Source organism: Panthera uncia (assembly GCF_023721935.1).
Source record: "Panthera uncia isolate 11264 chromosome A1 unlocalized genomic scaffold, Puncia_PCG_1.0 HiC_scaffold_17, whole genome shotgun sequence".
Taxonomy (NCBI): Eukaryota; Metazoa; Chordata; class Mammalia; order Carnivora; family Felidae; genus Panthera; species Panthera uncia.
This window is the reverse complement of record NW_026057577.1, coordinates 87,279,923-87,293,772: the sequence shown is the minus strand read 5'-3', so window position 1 is coordinate 87,293,772 and position 13,850 is coordinate 87,279,923. Positions and strand designations below refer to the sequence as shown.

General features: G+C 42.3%; 1 protein-coding gene and 1 long non-coding RNA gene across 3 annotated transcripts in view; one reads left to right on the top strand and one right to left on the bottom strand.

The window, feature by feature from the left end:
- Positions 1 to 13,850, top strand: part of MCC (MCC regulator of WNT signaling pathway) — a 267,902-nt gene that overhangs the window by 11,259 nt on the left and 242,793 nt on the right. The gene's annotated exons all lie outside the window — the stretch shown is intronic.
- Positions 626 to 13,850, bottom strand: part of LOC125934382 (uncharacterized) — a 365,655-nt gene continuing 352,430 nt past the window's right edge. For both annotated transcript variants that reach the window (XR_007461364.1, XR_007461365.1), the window contains exon 2: positions 626 to 1,309. This is a non-coding gene — a long non-coding RNA (uncharacterized LOC125934382). The remainder of the gene's footprint in view (positions 1,310 to 13,850) is intronic.

Genomic DNA, 13,850 nt, shown 5'->3' with positions numbered 1-13,850 from the left:
TGTTCTGTTTTGGCGAAATGAGAGATGTGCTTAGTGTTTGGCTGGTTTGCCAGCTGCTCTCTGTTGATGTTTGCATGACTTGGTCAATATTATCCTTTTCTAAAAATTGTGGTAAACTATACATACCAAAAAATCTCCCATTGTAACCATTTTTATTATTTTTCTCATGTTTGTTTTGAGAGAGAGAATGTACCCACACAAGTGGGGGAGGGGCAGAGAGAGAGGGAGAGAGAGAACCACAAGTGGGCTCTGTGATGGAGAGACAGTGAGTGCGGAGCCTGATGCAGGGTTTGATCTCACAAACAGTGAGATCATGATCTGAGCCAAGATCAAGAGTTGGTGCAACCAACCGAGCCACCCAGGCACCTTCAACCATTTTTAGATACACAGAGCTGTGGCATTAGTACATTCACACTGCGGTGCACCCATCCTCGTTTTGCATCTCTGGTACTTTTTCATCTCCCCCAGCTGAAACTCCATTCCTGTTAAACACTAACTCCCCATTTCTACCCTACCGCCCTCTTGGCAACCACTCTTTGACTCTCTGTGAATCTGGCCAATCTAGATCCTTCATGTAAGTGTAATCATAAAACTTGTCCTTTTGGGACTGGTTTATTTCCCTTAGCATAAGGTCTTAAGTACATCAGTACTGTAACTAAAGATTCATCAGTACAGTAGCATGTCAGTTTTCTTCCTATGTAAGGGTGTGTACTGTATGTTCATATCCTATTTTGTCTATCCATTCATCCATCCATCAGTGGACACTTGGGTTGCCTGCACCTTTTGGCTGTTGTGAATAACACTGCAATGAACACAGGTGTGCAAATACCTGACTCCCTGCTTTTGCTTTTTTTGGGTATACACCCAGAAGTGGAATTACTACACCATATGGTAATTTTGTGTTTAAAATTTTGAGCAATCACCTTCACATTTTCCATAGTGGCTGCTGTACTTTCCATCATCCCCACCAGCAGTGCCCAAAGGTTCCAGTTTCCCCACATCCTTGCCAGCACTTGTTCTTTTGGTTTTGCTTTGCTTTTTTTTTTTTTTTTTTTTTGCTTTGCTTTTTATATAATAGCCTTCCTAATGGCTGTGAGGTGGTATCTCATCCTGGGTTCTATTTGCAGTTTCATAATGATTCCTGAATGTTGAAGATATTCTCATGTGCTTATTGGCCATAGCGTCTTTGGAAAAATGTCTGTTCAAGACCTTGTCCCTGCCCCCCCTCCCTTTTTTTTAAATTAAGTAGGCTTCATGCCCAGTGTGGAGCCCAGCTCGGTGCTTGAACTCAGGACCCCAAGATCAAGACCTAAGCTGAGATCAAGAGTCCCATGCTAACTGATTGAGCCATCCAGGTGCCCCCTTTGCCTGTTTTAAAATTGAGCTGGGTTTTTGTTTGTTTGTTTGTTTGTTGTTGTTGCTCTGTAGGAGTTCTTCCTATAATTGGGATATTCATTCCCTATCCCTTTCTCCTTTGTGCAGATCTTGTGTTCTCCATGGTTGGGGCTTTGCAGGTGCTTATGCCTTGCTTAGTTCCAGATGGAGAGACAGTGAGTGTGAAGCCAGGCAGGAGAATGGAGGTTTCCCCATGGAAAACAAACAGGCTCCGCCCAAGCCAGGAGGCTCCTTCCTCCTTGGTGTCCAGGAAGAAGGTGCTTCCGGACACATTGTGGGGCCAGCACGCACTTCATAGGCTGGCGACCAGCAGCTTTGCCTGTGGACTGGCTTGACGCTCTCTAGCAGTGTTAGGCACCAGAGCTACGAGTTTTTTGTTTTTTTAGGTTTTATTTATTTTTAAGAGAGAGGAGAAGAGAGAAAGTGGGGGGAGGGGCAGAGAGAGAGGGAGACACAGAATGTGAAGCAGGCTCCAGGCTCTGAGCTGTCAGCACAGAGCCTGACTTGGGACTTGAACTCGCAGACCGCAAGATCATGACCTGAGCTGAAGCCAGAGCCAGATGCTTAGCTGACTGAGAGTTACAAGTGTTATGTCCCTGGCATTTGAAGAGTTACTTTGTTCCACAACATGCTGTGATTTCACAGTATTTAAAGAGGGGTTTTAGGAAAGGCTTTTAGAAAGAGGGGCCTGTGGAGAGGAGCCAAGAAGTCTGAGACTGGCCTGTTAGATTAGATAACTGTTACTTTATTTCTTGGTGCTGTGAATATAATCCTGGTTAAACCAAAATCTAATTTATTTTCATGCTTGATTGGGAGCACTTTTGATGAAGTGTTTGGATGAGAGTAAGTATCATATAGGAGTGCTAGTGCTGTGGGAATGAGTGAGTCCAGGGGCTGCTGGCCCAGACTGATTATTAATAGAGCGTTAGTAGTCAGTAGGGGGAAAATAGGTGAGCTGGACCCCCAGGACAGGAGGAATTTTTACTTGCAGCTGAGAATGGGTAGGTTTTAACTTGAATGTCGGGTCCCCTCTTTTCAGGATGCCTTGATGTACGTGTGGGGCAGAAAGCCACACACCTTCTGGTATGACTGATAATGACTTCCAAGACTGTTTTCATTTGGGGCTTCTGAGTTGCTTACGAAAATGCTGTCTGGAAACACATGTGATTACTGCCGAAGAAAGTGTGTGATGCTGAGAAAGAAAGCTGCCTTCAGACCCTTTAATTCCTCAAGTGTGAAAGATGGGGCATATCTCTTATTTGGCATTAAAATGTCCCCAGCTAATACAGGGGTTAGAGGAATATGTTGAATGATGAGGAAAGGCTGTTTGTTTTTGTTTTTGTTGTTTTGTTGTGTTGTGTTTTCTTTGGCCGCCTTCTGTACTAACTTCTTTCCTGGGTCAAGTTACTTGATCAGTCACCTCAGTTGGTGTGTGTGCAAAACTGTGTGGTGTGAAGTGCGATCTGAAATCCTAGCTCTGCCATGTCCTGGCTAGGTGATCTGGGAAAAGTTGCTTTTTCTGGGCTACACATTCCCTATTATACAGTGGTGATGATAAGAGTATCCACCTTCGGGGTGCCTGGGTGGCTCAGTCGGTTGAGCGTCCGACTTCAGCTCAGGTCACGATCTCATGGTTTGTGAGTTCGAGCCCCGCGTCGGGCTCTGGGCTGGTGGCTCGGAGCCTGGAGCCTGCTTCCGATTCTGTGTCTCCTTCTCTCTCTGCCCCTCCCCCATTCATGCTCTGTCTCTCTCTGTCTCAAAAATAAATAAACATTAAAAAAAAAAAAAAGAGTATCCACCTTCGACAGATATTTGAAGGCCAGTGAAATAGTCTATGCAGTGCTTATCAAAATGGTAAATACTGGGGCGCCTGGGTGGCTCAGTCGGTTATGGGGCCGACTTCGGCTCAGGTCATGATCTCGCGGTCCGTGAGTTCGAGCCCCGCGTCGGGCTCTGTGCTGACAGCTCAGAGCCTGGAGCCTGTTTCGGATTCTGTGACTCCTTCTCTCTGACCCTCCCCTGTTCATGCTCTGTCTCTCCCTGTCTCAAAAATAAATAAACGTTAAAAAAAAAATGGTAAATACTATTTGTTAGCTCTTGCCGTAATCCTAACAACACAACAATTGTGTTGTTACTTGCTACTACAGTGCTTACTTGATACAGTGAAGGTGCCAAGTAGAACAGAAACATTTATAAACAAAACATTAGCGGTTGTTATTTGTGAGCACTGAAATAATGTAGAAGTAGTTCTTAAGTGTAGACAAATAAGTCATGAAGACCATATCCAGGAATCCTGAGAGTCTTCTAGCCTGCTGGTAGTTTTGTCTCTGGACCTTAATGCCAAAAGCTACCTGGGGAAACTGTTCTTCCAAATATTGGCAAATCTTAGAAAAGAAAGGTGGCTAATTTCTTTTTTTTTGGATTCATAGAGCGAGAATGTTAATGAGCTAACAAATGGCAACACTAATTGCTTTTTCAATGTTACTCTTTTGTCTTCTCATCTCTGTTAATTTTGTTTTTATTTTGTCTGGGCTGTAGTGTCCTCAGCCCCTCGTATGCCCAGGAACTGACCTTAGGACAACCACAATGGTTAATGGTGGGGGAGGGAAGGCCCCCCCCCCCCCCCCCAAGCCTAGAATGAGGACGCATTGCGGAGAAATGGACTGTGATCGTGTATTGTGTAACTGCTTATTTCATGAAGATAAGGCTTTGTCAATGACACATACTTTGTGAATTCCCCACAAGTTTTGATTAACTGTGGGAAGATAGCAGCGGCACCCTGGGAGATTTGCTTGGGTTAGCCATGGCGCTGGAGGGGCACGTCTGCTGGAGGTGAGAGAGGAACTGCGGTCCACGGGTTTGGGAGAGTGGGAGTGTGCCCCACAGCAGTGAAGGCCACTCTGGTACTGCTTATGGCTGGCTGACTTTTCATTTGAAAGACTTTTTTTTTTTTTTTTTCCCCTTAAGTCTCAATTGCAGTTTTGTCTAAAGGTCAGAAAGGAGGAAGTGGTAGAATATTCTGTCTCATCTTTTGAAGTTGTAAGGTTTGGTCCTTTGCTGATGAGTATATACCTGAGGGCAGTAGGAAGGAGATGGCCGGGGGCTGAGGTTGTGAGTTTCGCTTTTTGGTTGTCAAGTTTTTAGATTCCCTGAACTTTGACCTCCGTAGACACCCATTCCCACCGCTGAAACTAGTCTCTAGCTAAGCTGTTGTCTCACAGGTCTGTGTCTAATGATGGGAATGTCCAATTGGGAAAGCTGGAGCACAGGTTGTGTGTAATACAAAACTTCCTCTTCCTCCCGCTTGCCCTCGAAAACAGGATCGCACACCAGTCCCTCTTCCTGCAATGCTTTTCCTTCCTTGGGGACCGCGGCTCATCCTAGACCCTACAACATGTCACCTTCTTCAGGAGGCCTTTCTCAACCTGCAGTCAGTGCTTGCCAAGTACCCCCTGCAGTCTGGCAGCATTACTTGTTCACTGACGCCCCCCAGTGCTCCACCATACGGTGTATTCACGTATTTCTCAGAAGCTTAGCTGGCACAGGTGGCCTGTGGCCAGAGAAATGCTTTCTTCTCAGAGCACATTCTTGCAGTGTGGCAGACAGGATACATAACAATTAATAATCATGAAAAGGAAATAAAAGAACCCCCCCCCCCCCAAAAAAAAAAACAAAAAAGCTACAGAAAGGACAACTACTTATGTACCAGCTGGTGGTGAAAGCCCCCCCCCCCCCCCTCAGGTTCTCTGTCCCTGAAGATGGATCCTGGCTATACCCCCCCCTTCCTTCTCATCCTGAAGGCAAACCCTGGTCTTGGCTTCAGGGGCGCACCCAGTACAGCTGGGGTTGGAGAGATGTGCTTCCATCTGTACTCACAGGAGTACCTGAGCCTGGCTTGGTGTTCTGTCTTAGGAAGAGAGATCAGAGTGGAGGCTGGCTGGAGGTAGGTTCTAGTCCTGGGATGGTAGGAGTAGCTCCAGGAGCTGGAATTAGAGTGTGCTATTGTATTAGAAATGATAAATGTGAAGGACAGCAATACTAAGATTTCGTTGAAATACTTGAAGCAATTACTTCTGTTTCATCTTGCAAGTTTTTTTTCCCTATGCATATCAAAGTCTAAATCTATATTTTTTTAAAGTTATTTATTATTTTTTAATATGAAATTTATTGTCAAATTTGTTTCCATACAACACCCAGTGCTCATCCCAACAGGTGCCCTCCTCAATACCCATCACCCACCCTCCCACCCCCCATCAACCCTCAGATTATTCTCAGTTAAGAGTTACTTATTTTGAGAGCGAGAATGAATGAACGAACAAGGGAGGGGGGCAGAGAGAGTGGGGACAGAAGATCCAAAGCAGGCTCTGCATTGACAGCAGAGAGTCCGATGTGGGGCTCGAACTCATGAACCGTGAGATGATGACCTAAGCCAAAGTCAGACACTTAACCGACTGAATCACCCAGGTGCCCCCTAAATTATACTTTCTAAAACGCATCACTTTGAGTACAAGAAAGCTCTTATATTCAAAAGCATCCCATTAGAAATTTCTGTTGTTCATTGATACTATGATTGACCTAAAGTGAAAATGTAGAACTCACAAGAATGGCTAATCCGATACTTCTAACCTCATCAGGATTTTTTTCCTCCCCTGCAAATTAGAAATGAATATGTGGTATTTAAGGTTGAGGATGTGGAGGGTAATTCTACATATTATTGTGCCCTACATGCAGAAAGACATCCTTTCTTAAAAAGGTAGGGAAGTCCCTGCAGTTAAGCTTCTGTATTCATTTGCAAGTGACAGAAATATGTTAATTGCTTTTCTTGGATGAATGATTCTTAATCTGGTGGGAAGGATAAAGATTTCAATTCATTTCACTAATTTTAAAAATATCCGTATTTGTAGGTTACTATATGGAGCTAATAAGGCGTTCCAGTGAGGTCTGAGTTACTGGGGTGGATTACCTCCAGAATGTGGCATTGCAGTATTCCTCGGTGGTTGAATGAAGTTTTCATCAAAGCACAGGGCAGATGATGCTCTGGGTGACTGAGTGCCCTGAACCACTGGAGCTGATGTGGGTTGGATGGGAAGATGGGCATGTATTATGCCTTGAAATAATGAGGCCGATGCGGTATCTTCTAAACACAACTTAGCACAGCAGGTGGAATTGGGAAGTTAGTGTGATCAGTTACAGAGAGAGTTCTGAGGTTTATGATAAGAAATTTACCTTTTCATGCTCTTCTGACTGTCAAAGAGTGATGAGCTTTTCCTTTTATATTCCCACTGTTAATTTACCAAGTAAATTGTGGAAAAATTCTAAAATGATTTTTTTCCCTAGCAATCTTTATAGAAATCTCCCAACATGGGGCTCGACCTCATGACCCTAAGGTCAAGAGTTGCATGCTCTGTTGACGGAGCCAGCCAGGTACCCCTGAATTGCTCTTTAAAAATACTCTGACATATTAATAATTAATAGGAAGAGGCCAGCTTAAGAAAAAAGACATTAGGTTATATATTTGCGGAAAGCGTAAAGCAGACTAGATCGTGGTAAAATTGAAGGCAGTTACATACAGTATTGAGGAGTAGCATTCAAAAGTGTGAAGCACTTTGCAATGCATTTTTTATGCCCATTCTTTGCTTACAGCCCTTCATTTCAGGTTACCCTTGGTGACTTCTCTAGCTCCATTCTGGCCACTTCTCATCCTCACATCCTAGTCTCCAGACAACTCAGCTACTTTCCGTACCTTCAAGGGGCCTATCTCATGGCCTTAGAACTTCACATCTGCTGTTCTGAACAGTCCATATCCTCAACTGTTGTGTATCTACTTTCTGTTTGTTCATCTCCTAGGACTTAGTTCAAGTGTGTGTTCTTCTGAAAGTCTTCCCCCATATTCCCACTCTGGTCTAGATGCCATACTGTCCCCTTGGTTCCATTAGCATCAGCTATGTCTGCGATATGGCATTTAATATACTGCACAGGACTGTGGACTTGGGATTTCTTACCAGAGTGGCTCCTGTTCACTGCCCATCACTAATACTCGCACAGAACTTAGCCCTCCACATTCCCTTTGGAATGAATGACCTTAATTTAAACTTTGCAACAGCCCCGTGACACAGGTCCTATCTTAGGGGCATTTGGTAGTGAGGGAATGGAAACTCAGACGGATAAAGGGGCTTGCGCAACGTCACACATCTAGTAGGTGTGTTGGGCGAAATTTAAAATGGGGTCTGATTCCAGAAGTCCCTATTGTGTGCATAGTCCCTACAGCCTTCTCAGGCTGTGTGGCCATGGTCTCTAGAACTGGCATCTGTAGGACCTGGGGTTGGTGGGTGGGTTGATAGGTTGCAGGGAAGGAGCGGCATTGGGGATGATGTCCAGCTTTCTGAGCAGATGATGCTGATAGGCGAGATTGGAGATTTCATGTAAAATCTAATTTGTAAGGAATGATGAGTCTGGATTTGGGCATGCTGAATTTGTGCTGAATTTCCTCTAGGTGGAAATGTGCAGGTGTGGCCTGTGGGATAATAAGGCTCAAACATTGGTCAGGATTTGGGAATCTTTGGCCTTCATGGCTATTAGCTCCCAATACAGAGGGGCTGATGTTGTGCTCTGTTCTAGCCACTGCCCAGTAGATGCCTATACCTCATAGACATACATAAGGAGTAGAATGAAGCAACAAAGTACTTTGTGTATTCAAATGCAGGTCAAAGAACTATGGTCTCTGCTATCTAGCATTTTATCTATGTATGTACTTTTTTAAAAGAATTTTTTTCAACTAATTATTATCGAGAGACAGAGCATGAGCATGGGAGGGGCAGAGAGAGGGAGAAGCAGGCTTCAGGCTCCGAGCTGTCAGCACAGAACCTGACGTGGGGCTCAAACCCACAAACCACGAGATCATGACCTGAGCTGAAGTCGGACGCTTACCTGACTGAGCCACCCAGGCGCCCCTATGTATGTATGTATGTATTTAAAAAATATTTTTTAATGTTTGTTTATGTTTGAGAGAGAGAGAGAGAGAGAGAATGAACGAATGAGCTGGGGGAGGAGCAGAGAGAGAGGGAGACACAGAATCCAAAGCAGGCTACAAGCAGCTCCAAGCTGTCAGCATAGAGCCTGATATGGGACTCAAACTTGTGAACCCCGAGATCATGACCTGAGCCGAAGTTAGCCACTCAACTGACTGAGCCACCCAGGTGCCCTGCATTTTATGTATTTATAATATATACATTGATGCCGATGGTTCAGAATCAGCATTATAATTGAAATTATGTTTTTTTTTAAAGTAATGCTTCTTTAATTAAAAAAAATCTGATTAACTCATTACGAATCACGTGAGCTTTTCTACCTTTGATTGGTCCTTAAAGGGCAGGGAAAGCAATAAGGGGCATGTGGGAATGATCATAAAAGTAATATATATACATACTAAATTTGGAAAATAAATGGGTAAACAAAGTCTCTTAATTATACTGTCAGGTAACATTTTAATATATTCTTGAAGTAAAATTTCTTTAAAGGGATCATACTTGGATTTTATAGTGTTAGATCCTACTTTTTCTCAAGTTTTCCTTGATATGTTTTCTTTTTTAAAAACTTGCATTTTAATAACTCTAAAGCATTTTATGGTATACGAGATGGACTGTTAACTATGGAATAAATACTTAGGTTTTCAATCCTTGTTCATGTAAGTAATGTACGAACACAATTTCGTGTTTTCTTGTATCTTGAGGGCAGATGGAGGGAGCGAGAAGGAGAGAGATTGAGAGAGCGAGAATGTGTGTAAATGGAGAAACTAAACAGTATATTGTACAGAGTTGGTGTCTAATGTTAAAGAAGAAAAAACAAGGGTGCCTTGAGGCCTGGGATGGTCTTTGTAACAGAATCCAAAGACTAAAGAGGTCAATTTAAAAAAACAAAACAAAACCACACATGGGCTCTAATAAATTGGGACCATCTGTTCTACCTAGGCCCACTTACGTAGTTTTCTGCCTGTTGCTTATTTAAGAATGTCTCTACAGGGGTGATGGAGTGCTGACCAGTGTCAGATGGCATGACGGACGGAGTGCAGAACAGCCAGCAAGGCTGGGCAGCAAGTCTGCAGCCAGAATGGGTTACTGTATAGTTCCATCCGATTACCCTTTGGGGCCAACATAACTGGCTACTGTGGCCTTGACATTCTGATCCATGGCAGTAGGATGGGTGTAACCGGGCAGGGAGATGCAGGGGTTAGGGAGTGAGCTAGCCTGCCTTTTTTTTTTTTCTTTCAATTTTAGAATGGTGTTTTTTTATTTTTTATTTTTAATGTTTGTTTATTTTTGAAAGAGAGAGACAGAGCGTGAGCAGGGGAGGATCAGAGAGAGAGGGAGACACAGAATCCAAAGCAGGCTCCAGACTCCAAAGCTGTCAGCACAGAGCCCAGCAGGGCTCCAACCCATGAACCGTGTGATCATGACTTGAGCTGAAGTCTGTCACTCAACTGACTGAGTCACCCAGGTGCCCCTAGAATGGTGTTTTTAAAGAGACTATTTCACATGTAAATCTAATAATGTATTACTTCCTTCTTACATGTATGTTGATACTAACCTGTCTCTGCACGATCTCCTACTAATCTATTGTTGCAAAGTCTTCTGAGAACCATTCTCTTTGCAGGATGCTTAATTCCTGTGGTCCAGTGGAATCCTTTTTAATTATAGGGGCTGCTGAAATTTATTTTCTGGCCAAAGAGTGTTACCATTATGAATCGCTAGTGTTTCTCTTTATATATAGTATATATATATATATAATTATATATATTTTATATTTTATATATTTATTACATATAATATAATATAACATATTATATTATATTATATATAAATACATATAATATAAATTATATATAATGTATATATACTCCCTATATATTTGTATACATTATATATTTATATATTATATATTTATGTATTTATACATAATATAATTTATATATAATATAATTATAATATATAACATATATAAATATATATTTTTAATGTTTATTCATTTTTGAGAGAGAGCATGTGCACACGAATTGGGGAGGGGCAGAGAGAGAGGGAGACACAGAAACCAAAGCAGGCTCCAGCACAGAGCCCGATGTGGGGTTTGAACCCACAAACTGTGAGATCATGACCTGAGCCGAAGTCGGAGGCTTAATAGACTGAGCCACCCAGGCACCCTGGTGTTTCTCTGTTTTAATGGTGACTTCCTATAAATAACAAAATGATTACTTGAAAATCCCTAAATTGAACTATGTTGCTAAGTACCAGTCTATGGTTAAAGGCTTTACTTAATTTTTGTTTAAAGTGGATATGACCAAAATGCTAATGTAGAGCAACATTTAACCTTCCAGCTTGGCAAACTATGCCAGGTAGTCGATTTAGCTCTTGGAATCAGAGTAACTATTTTTTTCCCCCCAGAGTAGCTATTTTTGTAGCCAAAGGGCCTGCTTGTATCTTCAAGTTGTTTTTTGGGGGGGTTTATTGTTGTTTTTTAAGGAGCTCAGTAATCCTGTGACAAACCTCGGATGACCTGTCTGGAGGCTTTGGTTGCTAGGATGGTGTCAGGTCTTTGCTGCTTTTAAGAAGCGAAGGGAAGGTCGCAAGCTGCAATTTGGCCTTGCTGTCCTCTGTACCCCAATTCCCCTCTTCTCTGACATGTTGAAAGCCAACCTGGGAATATAGGCAGGGTGCAGGGAGGTGTCAGAGCCGGGTTTCCTGCCCAGAGATGTCACTGAATGTAAACATACTTTCTTAAGCACAAGACAGAACATTCAGAAATGAGTATGCAAATAGAAAGAGTTGATAGTGGGAGCTTGAATGACGGAAGCCTTCATACTTGGTGATTCCAATAGCCTAGTATTAGGTCCAACAAAGGATTGTAGTAGAAACTTGACTGAATGATTGGAAGTAGTTTTCTGAGTGCCAGTCTGGCCTCCATTTCATTAGCCCTCAAAGTATCTTTAGTCAAAATGAAATGATCGCAGCTTAGTACAGATGCTTCTCTATTGGTTTCCCTCTTTTCTGGAAGGAAGTTAGTTTATTAAGAATTACCATTCTCCGCAAGGTAGGAAGGAACTGACTAATCCTGGAATCTGATTTGTGCTGTGCTCTAATTGCTACTACACACTGGGACAAGAATTCAGGCCATCTTAGGAAGTAGGTATTATCTGATTGCATGACTGAAGTAAGTCAGTCTGTATGTGGCACTCATCGGTGACTTCCTGGAAGTCCCCCACCCTGCTTCATATGGCTGGTGGATGTACAATGTTCAGCAATTTGTGTGTACTGGAGAGGCTAGCATTTCTCCATGTAGAGATAAAACTCTCTTCCTTTGAATGTCAGTAGTACAGATAAACCTGTGAACTGTACATAATTAAGAGTAGAATTTAGAGGCAGAGCAAGATAGGCAGAACTGGGAGGATGAAGAACGGAAACAGGGAACAGAGCATATTTCGTGGAGGAAGGTTTTATTAACTTATCCACCCTTGATATTACTGTGTTTCTTTCATCACCCAGTTTATTATGGATGAAGAGATTCCTGATCTTTATTACTGTGGCCATTTGCATAGTGTTATTTGCATTTCTTAATCCGAATTAATCACGAAGATGCCCTTATTTCGATCCAGCTGACTCAACTTGGCACCACTACATGCCTACTCTCACTGCTTTTCTAAAAATCTTACTGGGTTTAATCTCTACACGCACACGTTAAGGGCTTTACAATGTGTGGCCTCATCCTGCATCTCCTGCGGAAGTTTTCCCTGCCCCACAAGCTTGTAAACACCTTCAGTGGCTTGGAATGTCTGGTACTTGCTGTGCTCTCCTGCTGACCCCCTGTAATACCTAACACAATACGGGAAAATCAAAGACCCGTTTGAAAAAGACTGCACGTTGAAGGCATGACTCCAAATTGAGGTCCGAATCCCTGACTCTCAGCTTTGTATAAACTCCCCAAGATCTCCTGGCTCATCCACAGGGTTTTCCCTGCAGGCAGCTAGAAAACCCTGAGCAAGTGGGAAAACTCTGATCCCTTTATGTAATGTGCTGTAGTCAATAATGGAACTTTGCCAGAAGGGGAAAAGGACACACATTCATGGCATTCCTAGTGTTTGCCAGGAACTGTGCATTGGTTCAGTCATTGGTATTGAATCAATTTCCTGCTTTGGAGGAAATGCTGCTTTTCTTTCCGCTCCAAAAGTTTGTCCAGTGTCGCTCTCAGCCCCTTAGGTACTGTTCTGATAAATACAGTAGATAGAGAGTTTCTTTTATTTTCTTCTCTATTATCACGGGACTAATCTCTCTCCTTAGTTCATTAACGTTTTCACATTGGTGAAATAGTAATGGTAACTTCTTTAAACTATTGCTCGCCCCATTTCTGCAGTCCTTGTTGCTAGCAGCCCCAAGAATCAGCAGCCATCTTGTCAACATTATTACATTTTTGTGATTCTGTGCTGCCTACTCACGTGATAGTCAGTGGTTTTATTAGCTCGAGATTGAAAATTCAAATGAATAAAGGGACAACAAAGTAAAAGAAACATAGATATGAGAGTAATGTCCCTTAATTCATTCAGTGAAGTGTTTCTTTGCAATCCGTGCATTATCGTATTCATTTTTAAAGAATAATTACTGTATTTTGTTGAAAGAATAGGCTCATAAATTCCAAGAAGCTAATTATATTTTGTTACTGGTGTTGCTAGAATTCTAATAAGCTTGTTCCTATTTCTAGCTTAGCTGTTGGAAAAGGGAACATATCCTAAAGTGGACAAGTGTATTCTGGTAATTAGAAATTACTCAGAAAGAAATAATGATATTTTGTCATTATAAGAGTTTTCTAACACTTGGTTATGCTGAAATGAGCATGGTAGAGCCTGATTTTAAATTGAAGAAGGAAATCAAATTGCATCTTTATTCTTTATATAGCTCTGTCAGGGAAAAGGGGAGGAATTAAGTGAGAACACATTAACTTGATTGTACTTGTAGATTCTTCTGAGATTTAAGAAGAAATCCACAGTATTTATACAGATGATGACGGCTATCTAGAAGTTACCAGCAGGACTGACATGGCTATAGCTATAGCACCAGGCCTCCAGTGTTAGAGGTGATGATGCTGGCTCGCATTTGAATGCTTACTGTGTGCCTGGCCAGATGAGGAACTGGAGACCGTGGTGAAATAACTTGCTGAAGGTCACAGGGTAAGTGGCAGAGGCCTGGATACGTAAACCCACACCTAGTTCCCTTTAGGTGAAACTGAAAAAAATCAAGAGACAGAGAAGATCTACACAAGCTAAAGCTAGTCAGGCTCCAATTTTTAATGCAAAAAGACCCCGAATTAAAGTAACTATATTCAATTAGTTTTCTTTGATTAGGCAGATATTCTTACTCATTTGAATTTCTGTTAAGGTAACCGTGTCATGAGAACCCTTGTTCTTGGGGCTCCTG